Source organism: Nomia melanderi, chromosome 7, assembly GCF_051020985.1.
Source record: "Nomia melanderi isolate GNS246 chromosome 7, iyNomMela1, whole genome shotgun sequence".
In the NCBI taxonomy this organism is placed as follows: domain Eukaryota; kingdom Metazoa; phylum Arthropoda; class Insecta; order Hymenoptera; family Halictidae; genus Nomia; species Nomia melanderi.
Genome location: NC_135005.1, coordinates 3,178,808 through 3,198,083, shown reverse-complemented (window position 1 = coordinate 3,198,083; position 19,276 = coordinate 3,178,808). Strand labels below are relative to the sequence as shown.

Below are 19,276 nucleotides of genomic sequence, written 5' to 3'. Positions count from 1 at the left end.
CTAATTAATTTTGCTTAATTAAATATTTACGTAGCTGAAGTATTAGTGGAGCAAGATTAATGAAGCAGCAGATTGAACATTTTAAACAAACTAAAATAATATATTAAGTAAATAATTATGTCAAATTAATGTGGATCAAACGAAACATGACTTTCATTATGAGAGTAGTTGTATAAATCTTGCTAAATAAATAAAATTACTTAACTACCAATAGTTCTTTTTTAATTTATGTATTATTTACGTAATTTGTTCCGTCCTAAATCCCTTAATCCAAGAGGTCAAGCGACCTATAATATAAACGACCTAACGATCCTACTCCAGATAGATCTCCGAAAAAGGATGATCGCCTGTACCGACCATAATGGTCATTAACGACCAATCACGTACAGATATACCGACCGCCTGCACGACCTTTAGTTTTATAACCTTCAGTTTCTCACGACCGTCCAAAACCCACCGTTGGTGGACATATTTTTGCAAACTTCCACGTGCACTATTTTCTGTTACCTTGTAAATTCTGTCATTCCGAACCGTGCATATCCATTCAATTTCCACTCCAGCCATTTTATGAGCTACAATAGTAGCTCACTTTTTAAATCACAGCTACAAGCGAATCTTCTTTAAGCAGCTCCGCGACTATTACAATCAGATCAATTTCGACATTCAACGAATAACTTCATCAGAAACAGCCAAGTCTGTCTTAGGAAGTTGCAATTAACTGTAAATTACGATAAACGAAACTTATTCTCCGGAGTCTACTACAATCAGTCTATTTCGTTATTACTAAAACTGGTCGTGATCTAAGTTCCGTAATTCGTGGACCGATACAACATATTTATTATTTAGTTATTATTCATACTTGAGAAATATAATAAAGTAGATAACAAACGCGATAACCAACGTAGGCTGTATTAAACTCTAAAAACACAATACGAATAACGCTAATCTGGAAAAAACTAACAAGCACTATGTGAGACCTGAAAAGCTTGATGCTGATAACACAAAGCTTAAGAGATCTTACACAGATACGATAACACTCGAAAGATCTTGTACAAAAGGTCAACGTTTCCGGAGGTCTAAAGTCCTTGGGAATGTCGGATGTGATAGAGATCGTTAGGATCACAGTTCCTCTATCTTAATGTCGTAGATTTTCTCTGAGTATCTGTGATCTTAGAATCCTGCGAGACTTATATCCTAGGGATCCTTTGCGATTTAATCTTGTTAGGAATTTGTCTGAGAACTTTTACATACGTAAAGTGTTTATAAGATTCTACATTTCAAAGATCTTTCGGATCACACTGGTGCTAGGGATTCACAGAATTTAAAAATTTCTATAGATTTCTATGATTATACGATTTCTAGAGACCCAAGTGGTTTCAGATTGCTTTAGGGTCAAAGAACATCTAGACGTCCTTGAGAGCACAATGGTATTAAGTGTCCCTGGATACCTTAAGTCTCAAGATGTTTGGGAATCCTAGGATCACAGGATTTGTGTGTATATTTGGAGTCTCATAACACTCAGAAGTTCCTAGGGTTAAGGTTTAAAGGAATATCTAAAGTCTCCAAATTTGTAAGACCTGCTGACTGTAGAATATACTCTGAATGTATCAACTGTCTTATAATACCTTTTATTTATGATGTATTGTATGAATATTCTTATATGCTTCGTCATATTTATCCTCACACTTAAATCCTTATAATACCTTAAGTGCAATGCGATATTCTAGCTGATAATAAACTTAACATGTTTTCACATTCGTATTCGTGTCTCGCTAGTCTACTTTTCCTATATTCTGAATTTCCTGCAGAATGATCGAACTCAGGATTTCTACCTTACTCCTTCAATAAGAGTTTGTCTCAGCAGTTTTTAGTTTGAAATCGTCTACGTCGCATCGTTGAATTCGGATTTTTTTTAATCGAATTTCTTATCGGAGCTTTCATACTGTTGTAAAAAGTTCAAGCTAAACGAGAAACAACTTGTGAATTGTATCCGACATATTACTATATATTATTTCATCATTCCATTTTATTTTTTGAAAACAACTAAGTATACGAGATAATTAGTTCAAGCCGAATTCTGATGAAGATATCAGTGTAAGTCCCTGCGAGGTGGGGGGGGGGGGGGATCAATTCTTTGAGGATCACGTTCAACTGCAATTATTTTCCGCGCTCACGACGAACCGGTCGCTTAAGTGGGGAAAATATGGCGATAGAAATGCCCTTAAGGCGCCTTCAACGTTCCAGGCACAGAGATTTTAATCGTAAAGAGAGGTTGATAAGTCCGAGCTTTAACGATTCACCATAAACGTCGCTTAATGGTGTCTCGTCTTTCGCGACGAGACCGTCTGATTGTTATCGTTCAAAACAAGAACCGTATTTTGTACACGTGAACTGCGGTGCCCGGTGCGTGGCACGCGATATTAAAAAGTTTAGGAGGGAACTTTCATTGAATGTCCGAATTACTCGGATCGCTATCTATTTTTCTCTTCGTCTGCTCTTTCTTTTTCTTTCGAGTTGGATAGGGTCAACGTCACGGCACGGAATATTTGAAAGAAATTCTGCTGCTTCTTGGAACGAAGTCGAGCTTCGACGCAACACGCTTTACTATATATAGACTGTCCAAGGAGGAAATCGAATAACTTTACCAATATGTTTGGCAGATTATACGAGATAGAAACGGTCACATAATACTAAAATATTATAATAATATGATAATATAGGAATATGATGATATTTTATCTACTTATTTTTATGGGAGGAAGGTCGTCATTTTAAGTATTCCTTCTAACTTATGTACGTAAAAAACGATAAAAAGCTTATAAAATTATTACTTTACTTAAATTGTATAAATGTTGGCTCTATTTTTTAAATAAATAAAAAAACAAGTAAACCTAAATCCATAGTGTATTCGACTATTTTCATTCAGATTGGCGTACCAAACTTACTGATACAGTTATTCGGTTTCCCCTTAAGACACACTATATACTACATAAGTATGCATATCAAGTAATAATATGAAAGTTTTGATGATAAAATTGGAAATACTCATTCTTTATTAAGACATTCTTTTTACACATGGTTGATAATCAAACAGATTTTTCTTTCTGATTTCAATAACTCATAATGAGTCTGTAATCCAATGAATGAATGACTGATCAAAGGAATGAAATCACCGGCAAATTGGAACATTCTCTTTAATTGCCCTTATAACATTGTGCTGTAACCACAAGATTTTTAAAGAAATAATTTCAATTTTTTGTCAGCTGCACCTGAACTGTATATTATCAGTAAAATATTATTTCATCTCGTATAAATATTATATCATTATGACAGTGATAATCATGATACAGTTACTACAGTTTATTAATGAAATCTGGCACAGCTTGAAGAAAAAATAGTACTGATGGAAAAATAAGTGATAGGTATAAAATTAAACATCCCTTTAATATTATGTAAAACAGTATATGAAACATACAATATTCATTTTCGAAATAATCAGTTTTGAAACTTTCAGTAACCCTGGCTGTTAAATAATCAATGAACTTACGTGTCCGTCCATGACCCACCATTCTACTTCTTGTAGACACCTGTTTAAGCGTGTGAACTTTCCAAGCCAATTATCTCTTCAATGAAGTTTCGTGATAAATAAGGAAAAAAGAAAATGAAAAAAATGTCTCCTGAGACAGACTCAGTTGTTCACGTACACATAACCGTTTTTTTACAATAGTACTACAAACTTTAGTAACACGCTGTATGTAAAAATGGAAACATACGAGCATTTGTTGTACTACTTATAAACAAGATACTACGTGAGCATTCAATATTTCTGTAAACTGTTAATGGTAAAATAAACTACCTATACAAATAAAAAATATTTTTATTCGAGTTTCTTATAAAAAAACTATAAGAATTAACCTTCCACTACCAATGACTCTATAAAGTATTCAAAACCTTCAACAGAGTTGTTATTTGAATACATAATAAAATTACATAATAAAATTTTCAACATCATGTAACAGATATGAAAGTTCAATATCGCCAGAGTGAAAGAGTCAACATGTTGACTACCACGAAAAATTACAGCGTTATTATGTATCACTTATTCTTTCATAGAAAAGATGAAAAACAACAATTACCAATTATTTAGTACCACAATTCTCACGTCACATTATTATCTAATTATTTACACTATTGGTCATTTTTATTCGACGTCAATTATCTCACAAATTACAGTCGTTTTCGAATAATCTGCTCTGGTTATCGGTGACCCCTCTAGCAATCGACGTATGCATGAATTAAAACGAAAAACTGAACACATCATCCAATACACATCAATCTCCCGATTCGAAACAAAATTAGCCACCATTTCACATACTGAAAGACAATCCATATTTAACACATTTCAAGATGTTAACAAACACATATAATCATTTCTAAAACAGTTTCGGGTTTCAACATGGAAAACATGCAAGGTGAGTCCACTCCACAAATCCATTAGCAATTTCTTCAACCTGACAACCAACTCCAAATTCTACAGAAAACTGTAAGTGGCAGTAACACGAATCAGAACCGTGCACATTAAACTCACACATTCTCAACAACATCCAATCAACTTTATATGTAATACATCAATAACCGTAAATCGCATAACCCTCGAGTGATCAAAATATATCCAATCAAGAAAGGAATTAAATATCAAGGATAATATCACCGAAGCAACTTCGTCTACCACATACCGGGACACCCTAATAACCTACTACAAGCGACACAGAATTCTCGATAAACTATAAAAATACCGATTCGACCACACATACAACCTCTCATTCTGTCACCAGCCCCCACTTATTAAATAGTAACCAATGAACAATTATATTTATTAACTGCTCGATCAAATAAGTCATTAATAACCTTTGTTGTTGATGCAACGTTAAGCCACAAAAATCAATGTCACGCAACATTTTTAGCACTCATATCATTGCGAAAAACGGTACACACCATCCCCAAACAATTTCAGATTCCGACTTCCTTCTGTGTTCTACAGGAGACGCGCGGCCGATAAACTGTCGACCCGTTCCACTGGCTCGACTCTGCGGCGCGTTTACCGCAATTTCCTGGCATTTGCTTTTGCCGTCCGACAACGTGACGTGATCGGGCGCGAGAAGAGGGCGGGAAGGGGACAAGAGGAAAGGAATTTTCCGTCTCAGACAAATGGAAAATGTTTATCCGCGGAGAGCAACGCCGCGGCGCACGAGAAAAGGCGGTGTATATCGGACACCGGTACCCACTACATCCGAAGTAATTTCCGTGTCGACTCAATGTAACCGGTTTCCACGATAATAGAAATCTCCATTACGCGCGCGGCCTGCAAAGATAAGTCGCAGTTAACCGAATCAGACCGATGTCCGCTTTAATGGCGACGAGGAGTTTTCACACTTTTCTATCTCCTCGCGATGAAATTGCTGCGCGGTTGCTCGATTCCAGGATATCATGCGCATCGCCTTTGTCTTTGTCCACTCTTTGTGACGTCTGGGCCCGATGGCCGGTGCCGGCCACGCTGACGAAAATGTATTCTCTTTCGAACTTCGAAATGAACTCTGTCCCCGGAACGTTGGGTGTTGTGTGTGTCTTCTTTTGTCAGTTTGTTACTTGAGTTCGCGAAGTGTTTGAAAATGCACGCATTTAATGAATTTAGTGAGCTGTTCGACTGACAGGGATTCGAGTTGTGCGAGTAGAATGATTATTTGAAATTTATGCGTGTTAAAGGTAAACGGAGATATGTTCTGTTTCTGACAACTGAGGTAATTTGTGATTAATCTATTATTTTGGATCGGATTGTAAGCAAACACAGTGATAGCAATGGCCTTGTTGAGTTCAACATTCTTTGTCTTCCTCTGCATTCTTGATTTCTTCTTTTCGAAATTATTAAAAATTAACAGACGTTACTGTGAAAAATTATTAAAGAAATTATTTAGCAATAAACAAATTGAATTATAAATCAATTAACGTCTTAATAGATGTACTCTTAAAGTTTTTATAGAGGAATTTCAAAAAGTCAATTTAACTGTTTTGTAGTTAAATCGGGAGACACTTGATACGTTTAAAATAAAACTAGTGGTTTCTAATTATATTTACAAAGGCACTTGACTGCAAAAGGTTAATAATAATTTTCAAATGTATCAACATCCAGTTGAATCGATTCATAAAAGTACTAAACACTCAAATGTAGGCAGAAGTGTTTTATACATTTTTGAAATGTTTAGGACGTGATTTGTACGGACGTGAAAGAATGTCGAAAACGTTCTCGGAAGTAAGTAATAGCTCTTCCATTCTTTCCACGAGGTCAACAAGAGATTACAGCAGCATTGGAATCAGAAGTCGAGCAACCGCACGAGAAATGGAGGAATCGATTAATATTCTGCGGCTACGTACTTACCTTGCGGCGGTTTACGCATTTCCAGTGGTTACATGATAAATTATTCATCTTAATTGCTTTATGGCAAGAGTAGCTAGCGACTTTTATGATAACACTTCCAAGTCGTTAATGATAATTCGATTTTGTTACAAAACGAAATCAATTCATTGAAATTACTTGAATACTCAATAATCGAATGAAGTTAGAAAACAAAATAACACAAACAGGTTGTAAGGTATCCACCTACTTTTCATTTTACTCTGAAAGGAAAAAAGAAACGTACAAACGAAATTTATATTTCTTTTGTGTACACACGAGTAACAGATTTGGTATTCATGAAAATTTTCTTTTATAACCTTTACCGATAGATACGCGTCGCTTTTATGACTCTGTAAAAAATTCACAAAAAAATTATAATATAAAAGCGTATCAATTAAATATTACTTTGCACTTTATAAAAAGTATCTGTATAAATTTTAGTGGAAAGTTTATATGACATAGAAAGTAAATATGAATAGAGTATAAAGTCAATTTTCAGGCGTTTCATATTCATTACTTTAACGTATGAAATTTCTCACGAATCTCGCTGTACCATTTCCAGTAAACAAAGCTGTTTGTGTAAGCATTATAACACGTTCATAGAATAAGTATAATTTCTACTGATTAATGTCTATTATTGTTGCAGTTTAATTACCTGGTTAATTATGATTTTACATATTACCGTTTAAGAGATAATTTGTATTACGCAGTTACGTGTTTACTAACAAATAACGATATTTTCTGACACATGGTTAATAATATTACGCAACGGACTATTCATGTGCCCATAAAATTAAATTGCTATTTTTCTCTTCAGAGACTCGTTAACAATTAAGCTGAGCTTCTATGCAAATTTCATTGCAATCTTTCGTAAATTACATTCTATGTAATTATGTAATTATAATGCGTAAAATTACAATACAATAGACATTTAATTCTACTGAATTGTAAAGATATTTTTAAAGAAGCTTTAATAAAGCAGTGACACAAATTGTTTAAAATATTTCTTTTAGTTTTGACCTTATATGACTTTCAAGATCAGTGCATAGCATATATTAAAATTTTTATTGAGAGTCTACAAAAATGAAATAAGTAGCAAAAAAAAATAAGAGTCACTTGTATTTTTCCAAAAATGTTCTATATGTAACAGGTTTATGTAACGTTATCATGTTAATTATACAAAACAGTAAAATTTTTCTATAGTTGTGTTATGTACTTGTCACTAACAACTATAGTACTAACAGAATACTCGGTACGTATATTTAAAATGTTCAGTAGGAAAGTAGTAAGTGTGGTAAAATGTTTAATTTCTGAAAATCATACATGAACTAGTACTTTAATAGGGAAATCGATATATTTCCAAACATCGCAACATACAACTTTATTTGTGTATAAAAACTTGGTATCGTTTTTTTCAGATAAATAAAAATGTTACACATATTACTTTCTCCCCTCTTCGTTTCAAAGAAAAATGTTCTCCGAATATGTTTCCACTAAGCTTCTTACTAATATAATATTATATTTATAATTCTGTATATGTATGAGATAATAACATTAATTAATAAATTAAATAGAAGTATTTTTTTTAAAGAGTTGATGGTACAACGTGAATTATCAGTTTGAAGGCAACCGATGGCACAGAAATGATATTAGAAGTTCCTGAAGTCTGACACTGTTGTCAGTAGATACATATTCGAAACATATATTTGCGATTTATCAGATTGACGGTGTGAAATGACTCGTAGAGAACTACAAATGTGTTCATAAATAGCTAATAAGATCACACACGCGATAAGGGTGGTTGATTGTAGCCGGTCATGCAGAATTGTTAAACAAGTTTGGAAAGTGAAACAACGAAAACACAGAGAACGATTGTAATTCGAAAACAGGGACAAATGTGAAAAAAACATTGAAATGAATGTTCTTCTATTTCTTTTTGCTCACCAGTAGAATTCACACAATAAAATCTTCTACATGTACATTATTACGAATGTTAATGAATAAATAGTTTGCAACCGATTCTACAAATTTCGAATAATTGCATTTTGATAATTTGAAAAAAACCTAAGATTTTAATAAGCCTGAACTTACAATATATGCTATGTATAGAATTATAATATATAATTTTTATTTACGTAAGAGATCGAAAGCAGCAAAAATATTTTCATTGCTACCTAAAAAAGAATTCTGTACTGTAGCATGATCAAAACTGACAAATTCACTTCATTATATTATAAGAGAAATGCATTAAAAAATTGTTTAAAACCATCTAATTCTTTCCTTAGCTTAAGTTCAACTATATATTTCAAGATAAATCTTTCACAACCTATTCATTACTTTCCGAGAGAAGAAAATAATAATATTTCACAAAATGCAGAATATATTGACGAGTATTTCGCTAATTCTTTATAATGAATAAATATAGTTAAAGTATACCATCCTCCATTTTATGTTTCATAAAAATCACGTTCAATTTCATAAAATATATCGTTAAAGAAGAATAAATTTACGAGACTCCTAAAGGTAAATACTTAATGGAACAAGAGATGGCGAATTACACATTGTCACAGATAATTACTTTCCTCGGAGAATACCGAGAGTCCACTATGATTACGAACTCGTTGCTCGCTTTCTATTGTTTGGTATATTTTTCCCAATAAACGGTTCGTTTGCATCGATTTCGATGGTTGTAAGGCGTACATTGGAAACCGTATGCTGGCGTGGCTTCGTTATTAAGCGTTGCCCGTGGTTATTCGGAAAAATTGGAAACGGCCAGCCTTTCCCCGAGGGCTGTTTATTGCGCCAGGAAAGCGTGCTTTATTTTTCCTTTACCGCGCATAGATTCTTTCTTTGTTTACTAGACATCTTCGTTCATTCTTCGGGAAACCCGCAATTCCAGATATTAGCTGTCTAACACATTATTTTTTGGTAATATTTTGTCAATTATGTTAGCCGCAGTATAAAGAAAAAACGGAATACAATGAAATTATTAAATTAATACAAATAAAAACAATATTACAATCTTCAAACAGTTGATACATTACTTAAGTACGCTCTAACATATAACAATTCGGTAATATCGCTTTTGTTTACAATTTTACTTAATTTTTAATCCATCCGTTTCTTCAATTACTATTTGTATAATACTATTATATTATTTTATGATTTCCAAAAATTTTATTAGTTGTACAAGATACTACCGTTTTCATCCTTTAGTTAAGCATACATTTAGGTAATTGATTTTTTGTCGTTATAACTTCAATTTCAATGTCTCCGTTTGGGTTTTCGACTCTAGGAAAGCAAAAATAATTTTTCTTATGTCGCAAATCGAACTGTGGGTTGGAATAAAATATCCAGGGCTAGTCAGAAAATATTTTAAGTGCCTTTCCTTGTCTCTTTCCTTTTAGTTTCCTGTGTGAGTTATGAATCGTGAAATCAATCTTGCGACAGTAAAAGAAGGATTGTGACTTTTGGAACCGATACACGATACGCATCGTGAATTATTTCTGCATGACAATCAATAGCGACTGGAAGATTGAGATACGATGATTAGGAAAATTATCCGTAACTAAACGTGAAATATTAAAGGAATTAATGCTTTATGCAATAAAATATCTTTGACTTTTTATTCTGATATTAACATCAGTATTATATACATCTACGTACATACACTAATGTGTAATAATAAATATCACATAATACAATTATGCATTTAATATTTCTAATATAAATACTAATAATATTAGTTACCCGTGTAATAATGAATGTAACATGTAAATTAAATAATATATTCTACATAGGTGTTAAAAGTGTACAAGTAATAGACATTAATATTAACTGTGCTGTTCGTAATCACAGCATAATATATAACATCCTTTGTTTTTTGCAAATGGTCTCTCTCTTTCACAAAAATATTTATTGCTCAATAATTTCCATCCTAAACAATATTTGTCAGATTTCTATTTATAGTAATTTTGAGGTTTGTATCAGAGGTGCAGTAGGCAGAAGGAGTAAAATTGCTATAGGAAAATAAAGAGTACGTTTATTGGGATATGGTTTAAAATACAAGATCTATTCTACGCGATGGTTCGGCTGTTACTGAGTGCAGCCAGCGATGGGACACTTAATTTATGGTCCACCATCGGGCCACGTGCTTTAAGCACTTCTAAAAGAAAACAGTCCCGTGTCGCGCCAGGCGCTCGAAACGAATCTCCTATTACAAATTTGGAGAGATCGCCTTCTAGCACGACAATATTGGCAATGGTTGTACATATAAAATGCTTGAAAAAATAAATATTTATATGCTAACAAAAAAAACGTATTCAAATAAAGAAGGTAAATATTTCAAATTTATAAGCCACAATCTATAGATAAACGTTCAATGCAACTGCAATATCATAATTCACTAACGAATTTTATGAATTTATATCACATGAATACACAAAAATATCGATAAAGTTTAAATAAAGTGCCTCTATTATTCATGATCAAATAAAATTCGAGCAAAAAGTATCAGTATTTTTTTATTCCTGCTCTTATAGAGGCAATAAAATGTAAATATATAAAAACTTCAACAATTAATAAATAAATGTTTTAAAATTGAAAAGAGTTTACATCAGTACTTCTGAAAGATAATCTCGTCCATTTTAACATTTATCTCCCTAATGTCTTTTTTAATTATGTCAACAAAAAACGTATAATAATTCTCATTTTAGGAGTTATTTTTAATTGTAAGTGGTACTTTAATTTAAATCAGCCCTCAACTGCGGAACGGAGGAAGAGATAAACAACTAAACTCAGTTTAATTTATTGCTGGTACGTCACGGTGGCCATCGTGAAAATGTAAACCGGAAGGATGGGCTAAATCTCAACATAATTGCCGGATAACCAAAAAGCCACCATTAGCATTTTCCCGCAATCCAACACGAACGACAAAATTTTGCGAAAGCCCAAACATTGTAATACTGTCCGAGATCGGTTATGCATTTATAATGTTGTGCGACTCGCAAACAAAGTAAAACCAATTTCAATTTTGTCAGGATTTTCGAGACAAGGAACACATTACTTCAAATTAATAATGTTACCGAGTGTGCTTGACAAATTAAACTGCGCAAAATAAATCGAAACATGCGGTAGAAACTTGTTATTTCCAGATTCAAATTCTAGTCTATGGCCATACGTCAAATATTCTGTTGAATATATTGCTTCATTTTATCCTTTTCGATTTCAGTGCTCGTACATGCAAACGAAAATTACATTTTCTCACACGAGCCTCTGACATTTTGAAACTTTTAAAAATTATCATTTCTTGAAGAGCAGAGATGTAAAGAGAAATTAATTTACAATATGGAATGTTGTTATTCCACCAAAAAATCATTTTCATCGTGTTATGCTGTATAATAATCCTGTTTTGCTTATTATTTCACACCAATGATTTCAAAGTCAGTTACAATCGAACGAAAAAGGAAATATATATCTACAGCTATAAAAATGTTGAATAATGTGCAAAAACACTCATTAAATTGCCTGCAATAATTTGTTTTCTTATGAAAATGGTCTACCTTTTACCACACGAAAAAGAAAAGCGAACGATAAAGTTCATCTAAGGTATCGATATTTCTTAAGCAGAGTATAATGCATCGAAACTCAGCAGGGCGTTTACACCTTTGTTTTTCATTTCAAAGTGCATCAGCCTAAAAGCGTTCCCGCATTCCGGCAAGAAAATAAATATCATCCTCGCGGGAGAGGAAGAACGTTAGGATTTGCAACGAACCGAGTATACCCTTGGCAAAGGAGTTACATCGATACGGAAGTCCCGGAGGAACTGTTTGGCTCGCGATGAATCAAAGTCTGACAGTTAAATTTATTTGCCTCGTTCGACAATAAGTCATCGCGGCAATCCTCCATCCTACTGGTTCCGCATCTATTAATATCCAATTCTGTTTATGTTTGAAAGTTCGATGAATCGCGGCCCGACAACCGAAGGATTTACCTTTTCCTCGTTAAGACTTTTTGTCACACGCGTTTCTTCGTTCAAAACTTGAACGTGAAACGCGTTCATTTCTTACATAGTTTCTATAGCATTATAAAATAACGTGAACATATATTTTGCATTTTATATTAACAATATTTTATTTATTTAAATTTTATATAATATAAAATTAATCAATTAATAAAATTTGATTTATATAAAATAAATTGTTAATAAAATTTAATTTATGTAAAATAAACTATTAATAAAATTTCATTTATATAAATTAATTGATTTTATATTATATAAAATTTAAATAAATGAAATATTGTTAATATAAAATACAAAATAAATGTTTACATTGTTTTCTAATGCTACAGAAGCATAATGTTTATAACATGTTGTACAACGGCGACTGAGCAAGGAATAAATAAAACAAAAGTTGTTTCTAATGTAATATGTATCGATTGTGTTGTTATGCTGTTTATATTATATAATATATTGGGTGTGGCTATTTTATCTTGAAAACATTACACTTATATGTATTTATATTAACACTGATTTGCTGGTTCGTGATTCCTTTTTTGTAAGCAATGCTTTATATAACAATTGTACAAAATAACCTGGAACTTGTGTCATGTAAATCATGGAAATGGAAAGTGAATCAAGAGCAATTCAATTATCACAAGTATCTGGTAACAATTTCGAATACTTTAAACGCGTATTCTGCTTACTGTGGCTTTCAATAAATTTAACATGGGTAAATACGAATTTGAGTAGTGATGTAAAAGAAGAAAATACTAGTGTAATAAAGAATCACAGGGAATATGAATACAAAACGTACTTACAGTAGACATTTTTAGCTATCTACTTTTGTTTTTGTCATTCATTTTTTGTTACAAAATTTGATGTACAAATGTAATATAAATATGAAAAATTTAATTAAAAAATATGAACGTTGTTTTCTCATAGAGATATTTTTATTCAATTTTCAATTGTAATTCTGTATTGTAATTAAAACTAAATTTTTTTTTCAATTTACTGTTTTGAAAACACCTTAATTAACTACCTTAATAAATATATGCAGAGATTATATAGTTATCAAAAATATAATATTCCGAAAACTTATAATTTCGGTATGAAAATAACAGAATAATTGATGCATAAACTGTACAAACAAACAGTCACACAATTATTCAGGTTATCTAACAACGAACAAAATAACGTAATATTTGAGCGAACACTCTAAATTAAAAAGTTGACGTATTCCGAAATATAGATATACATATAACGTGCACATTAATTATTAGAAGTTTTCCACTTTTTAATATAGTGGAATTATCGTTCCTGAAGCAGCATTTGAGCTTTAAAAACTTTTTATCAGAAAAGCGTTTCGGTATAGATCCCGAACTTTATCTTTAACCACAGTTACGGGCTTTCCACGAATAATAAGCACATAATAGAGGATTTAATGAAATAATTAATCATAAAATTAAGGACTGTCATTTACCAATTCCCTTTCTATTTGTATACTGTAAATTACACGTTTCATTTAAAACATAGATCGTTTAAAGTCGACGAGCCATATTCTAAAACTGCAACCACCAACCTTGAAAATTAGGGTTCGGCAACGAAAAGTTTTTCATCGACCGACAATGAATAAATTTCACACGCGCGATTAACCTCGGTACCCTTTTGGTTGACTGCTCTTCTTTTTATTTCGAAAAACAGGATTGCCCCACTTTTCACTTTTCCCTTGAACACAACATGTGAACCGAAATGACTGGAGCAACAATATGAATTATCAAAAATATAGACTACTAAAACAGTGATAGAGGGAATGAGAATTTATGACATCATAACTCAAAAAATTATTTAGACCGAAATGTGGTTAAACAACATTCTCGATTAATTACTGCTTACCCTATGCAACAATATTTTGAAACTAATATTAATATTAACAGTAACAATGTGATGTTTTAAATTTCAATTATAATGATAGCAAATATTTTAAAAAATCAGTGAATGCAGGATACATAAAAACAAGTATTCAGCACAAGTTATATTTTACAAGTAATAATTTTTGTTTAACTTCAAATGGTTAACTATATGACAGAGATCTTCCATCTTCTTTGTTTACAAAACTGTCTTCTCACTTTTTCTTTTTTTTTTACTTCAACAACTTTGTATTAATACGTTTGCGACGAAGCATAAATTTACTGTCCTCAACGTATGACGACTTTGTTTTTCGTACTTTCTTACATTTGTTTCTACGGTTTGCCCTGTCTGCAACAATCAGCTGCCTTTGTGTTCACAATGTTTGAAAAAAATTCAGAAATAAAATAGTTTCCTTATGCGTATAAAGATATAAATAAATTTGTTACTTACAGTAATCATTTTTTTAAATGTTATGACGCGACAATAGTTAATGTACCATTGATAATTAAGCCAGTCGTAAACGCATTAATTTATTCATGTAAGTACTTAGTTACTCATTTTATTACAAATTCACCAGTCAATAATCTTACAAGGGTACCTTTGCAACCAGCACACACCGATTTTGATAAAAATTATGAGAGACATAATTCTCAAGAAAATATTTGACACATATTTTTTCTTATCAGTCAACATCCACATTAAAGGGATGCAATTCTCCTCAAAGTTGAGGATTGAAAGTATATTTTTTACAATACCCGTGAAACTAGGGAGTGCAGAAAATAAATTGTTTTTAAATGGTTCGCTTCGAAATGGACAATTTAAATTTATTTTATTTACCTTGTAGTTTCAAAAATATTGTAAAAAGTATACTTTCAACCGTCAAATTTGAGGAGTGTTGCCGCCCTTTAAAGTGGATGTTGACTGATAAGAAAAAATATGTGTCAAATATATTCTTGAGAATTATGTCTCTTATAATTTTCATCAAAGTCGGCGTGTGCTGATTGAAAAGGTACCCTTGTTAAAAGAAGAGTCTTGTGTGTGACCATTTTATTCTGTATCTTGGGCACAAGTGTTCACGTATAATTTTCCTCTTTTGTAATAACACAAGAGTTTATAGGCCATCCTGTATATTTTATACGTGTTATTGCATCTTCTCATCCACGAACACTGATCTTCATTCCGTTATTTCTCATATGTGTAATCGTTACTTTATGTTCTTCGGGTTTGTATGTTCTTGAGAATTAAGTTTAGTGATAGCCTAACTGTTGTATTTCACTTCATATACTTTATGGAAGTTGTAGTACCGAGAAGTTTTGTTATACTACTCGAATATTATGCACGTTAGCACATTTATACTTCATGTATTTTCGAATTTAAAAATTAAAAATTTGTTAATTTATTTAAAAATTCTTTTTTATGTTTTTTATTACTGTTTAAGTACCTTTACTTTTTCACTATCAAATGGAAAAGGATTTGATTTCTGTCGGTTTACCATATTTATCGCAAAAATAACTTACAATTTTGGTCAAACAAAGTTTTTTATAAATAACCTTATCAATCGTATTTCTACGAAAATTGTAGGAACTATATAAATTTAGAACTGATACAGTAAAGTTTTCCACTTTTGTGTATGACGTCACTTTGAATTGCAATTTTCAATTTTATTGTATAAAGTTTGTGATATAGACAATTTAATGAAATAAAATAAAGTTGATAAAATAATAATGAATGAAAGGAAAACATTAATTTTTTACTGGCAAATGCGCTGTAGGAGCGATAATTTACAATGTTTATAAATAAACGAATAAATGTTAATATGCATCACATATGTGACATTTGGAACATTCTAGAAATTTGTGGAATGTTAATAAACTCAACATTTTATAAAAATCGATAGAACAAGAATATTCCAAATCTAATTGAAGTAATGCATGGGGACGATAGAATATGTACGAATCATATGAATGTATTTGAATGTACATACCAGTAAGATGAATGAGACTGAATGTATAAATAAAGAGCGTGAGTTGATTTCATGGGTATTGCACGTTCGAATCGTGAAATTGTAAGTCCGTGTGTTTGTTTCTTGTTCTATTTATTTTCTAAACTGTTGTCAAATATATCCCATAATAAGAATGTTTCTTTGCATTTCTTTAAAGTTAAATGTAACACACATAATTGATCAAAATTAGTAAAAATCAAAAGTCGAATATTATAAAACAAAAATGTATAATTAAGTATTTTTGAACTATAACTGCCGATGAACTGCGTCATTTTGATCTGCAGTATGTCACAGTGACATTTAGAGTTTCTAAAGCCAAAGTTTTAATGTGTACATGACTTGTTCTGTCACCGTTTTGTGGATGATCGACTAGCCAGGAGCCGCACACGAAGTCCACTTGTCGAGCTACATACGTCTAAACGGGACGAGAATACTAATCTCTCATTGAATGCCCATAAAACGAAATCGTTGTCTGTCTGAATGCTACAAAGATACAAGTCTCCAATCAATCTTTTGCAAAAAGTATCGTTGCAACATGAATAATGGCAATATTCTAGTAAACTAAATTAAATTTTCAATTTTATCTGCAAGAATATTCGCAAACTGTATATTAACTATAAAATGTAAACCACGCACTAAAAACCTTATCGTATTTTAATTAAAAATTGGAAATTTCTCAATTCGAAGTTAACACTTTATAGATGATTTCTGAAATTTTCCTAAAATATACAAAACGTGATTCTATAAGATTAATTTACTAAATACAATATCAAACAATAAATATTTACTCTGCATCGATCTCACCCGAAACGTGGACGAGAATGAATGGAACCAACTATTATCAATCAATTCTATAATCCTCTTTATTATTTTTTTTAATAATAAAATAATGTTAAACTTTCGACCGGCGGTATCAAATTCCTTAAGAAAAAAGAGGACACGAGAAATTAAGTTTTTGTTACAAGAATGATTTACTGGTAGAAAGTATTAATATTAGCGTGAAACAAAATTATAGATATTAATTAAAAAATTATGTATCTATTTTTCTAAGGAGTACACAACAGAAAAGTCAAATATTGATTCAACTTCAAGTGATTATTTGCAATTTTTAAAATCGTCATATATAACTAAAAATGTTTTACACTTTGTTACACTACTTGATTATTTTCTATAATTTTTACATACAGAGAAATACTATATTGTTTTACAATTGATAAAATAAAAAACTATTTATCCTTCAAAGTATCATCATTTTTTCGATTATATTTCCTTCATATCTACACACGCAATATTATTTTCGTGCACAAATAATTCCGCCGCCCCTTTCACGATTTCGATCAACCACATTTGCCACAATTAGTTCCATTTCAAACCCTAATCTTAAAAATAATCCACACTCAGATCCTTATCAATCACTCGTCAACGAAGCCCCTGTCATGATTTCGATCGACTACTTTCCTCCAGTGGTAGCTTTATTAAACCCCAATTTCAGGAATAATCCATACTCGGATTCTTATCGATCACTCATCAGCGAAACGATTTCGATCGACTAGATTCCACCAGGGAAAGTTCCATCAATCCCAACTTAAAAAATAATCCGTACTTGGATTCTCATCGATCACTCGTCAACAAAACCCCTTTCACAATAACGGTCGACATTCACATTCCGTTAAAGCTACCCCCATCAACCACGAATTCCCGAAATAATCCATATCCGAATCCCCATCCATCACATCGACCACACTTCAATCAAATTCTCACAGCAGCGAAACTTTTAAAATCACAATCCAAGTCCCAAGATTCCCTCCAGTACCTAAAAGTACGCCGACCCTGGGTACTCACCCTTCCCGACGCTGGCCGATCGTGCACCTCTGCTCGAATGTGGCAACCCTAGGAGATTTTGCAACAATGCCCTGGCAGCCAGCGAAATCCCGCGGTTAGTCTCCCCGTGTCCTGTTCACGAACAAACGTCGCCTGGACGTGATCGAAAGAAAACTCGTAGGCTCGATTACGCGATGAACGAGCGCGTCTGGGAGTCGCAATGGAATACCCACTTGTAGAGCCGGCGGATGACCGGGCGCGTAAACTAGACTGGCGGGTTGGCAAACAGGTGAGATGCCGTCGCGTGCCCGTCTTTCTCCGTCTCCGTTGCTCGGTCTTTCTCCATCCCACCCCGTCACCCTACTCCAATAACCCGGCTGGTCCGTTTTCTGTCTCGCTCTCGCTAACGCGTAGCCTCCCTCCAATGGCCACGCTCCTCCCACAGCAGAGTTTTCCAGATCGGCGTCCCCCCTCTATCCCGACGCGTATCAACCCCCAGATTCTAGGCGAGCCTCGTCCTTACGGGTCGTATTTACCCCGCACCGCTGCTTTTTCCTCCGGCACCATCATCGCGAAACAACGAGACAACTCAACGCGTTGATTAGGGGATCAGCGTATCTGGTCATATACGAGCGTTAGCTACCCTTTGTCTGGCACACTAAGTTACAATCACTCGCTTTAACCGTGCAGCTAGCTTCCTCTCGTCTGTTGTCGCCTTAATTCAGCTACACACTTGTTTTCTAGCGCTCCTGGCCCAGTCGCTGTAGTTTTAATGTCATTTGTCTTGTATCTTTGTTACCTTCCGTGAGACACTGTGAAGTTTGCTCGAGGTGATTAGATGTGTCTTTGGTCTCAAACTTTATTTTAGTTGCTTTCCTTATGTTTCCTTTTTTTGTACTTTAGGGCTGTTCCTTCTTTTTCTGTGTCCCTTCGCCTGTCCCACCCGCCACGCTCTTCCCCTTGGCTCTCTCCGATAACCCTACCCAGGAGCATGGAGCTCTCCTCCCTACCCCCTGCAGGGGGTTACACCGGAGGTACTTGCGTGCGCAGCACGTCCATCGATCTATTTCAGCTCACCTACGCTCTCCTGGCA

The 19,276-nt window shown here is 33.2% G+C and overlaps 1 protein-coding gene across 3 annotated transcripts in view; it reads right to left on the bottom strand.

Moving 5' to 3' along the window:
* unc-13-4A (BAI1 associated protein 3) overlaps positions 1-18,800 on the bottom strand; it is a 143,942-nt gene extending 125,142 nt beyond the window's left edge. For 2 of the 3 annotated variants that reach the window (XM_031970273.2, XM_031970274.2), the window contains exon 1: positions 18,205-18,799. The gene's annotated coding sequence lies outside the window, so the exon portion shown is untranslated. Of the gene's footprint in view, positions 1-18,204 lie in introns of all 3 variants that reach the window. The other variant, XM_031970275.2, reaches the window with a different exon arrangement.
* Positions 18,801-19,276: the final 476 nt, after the last annotated feature.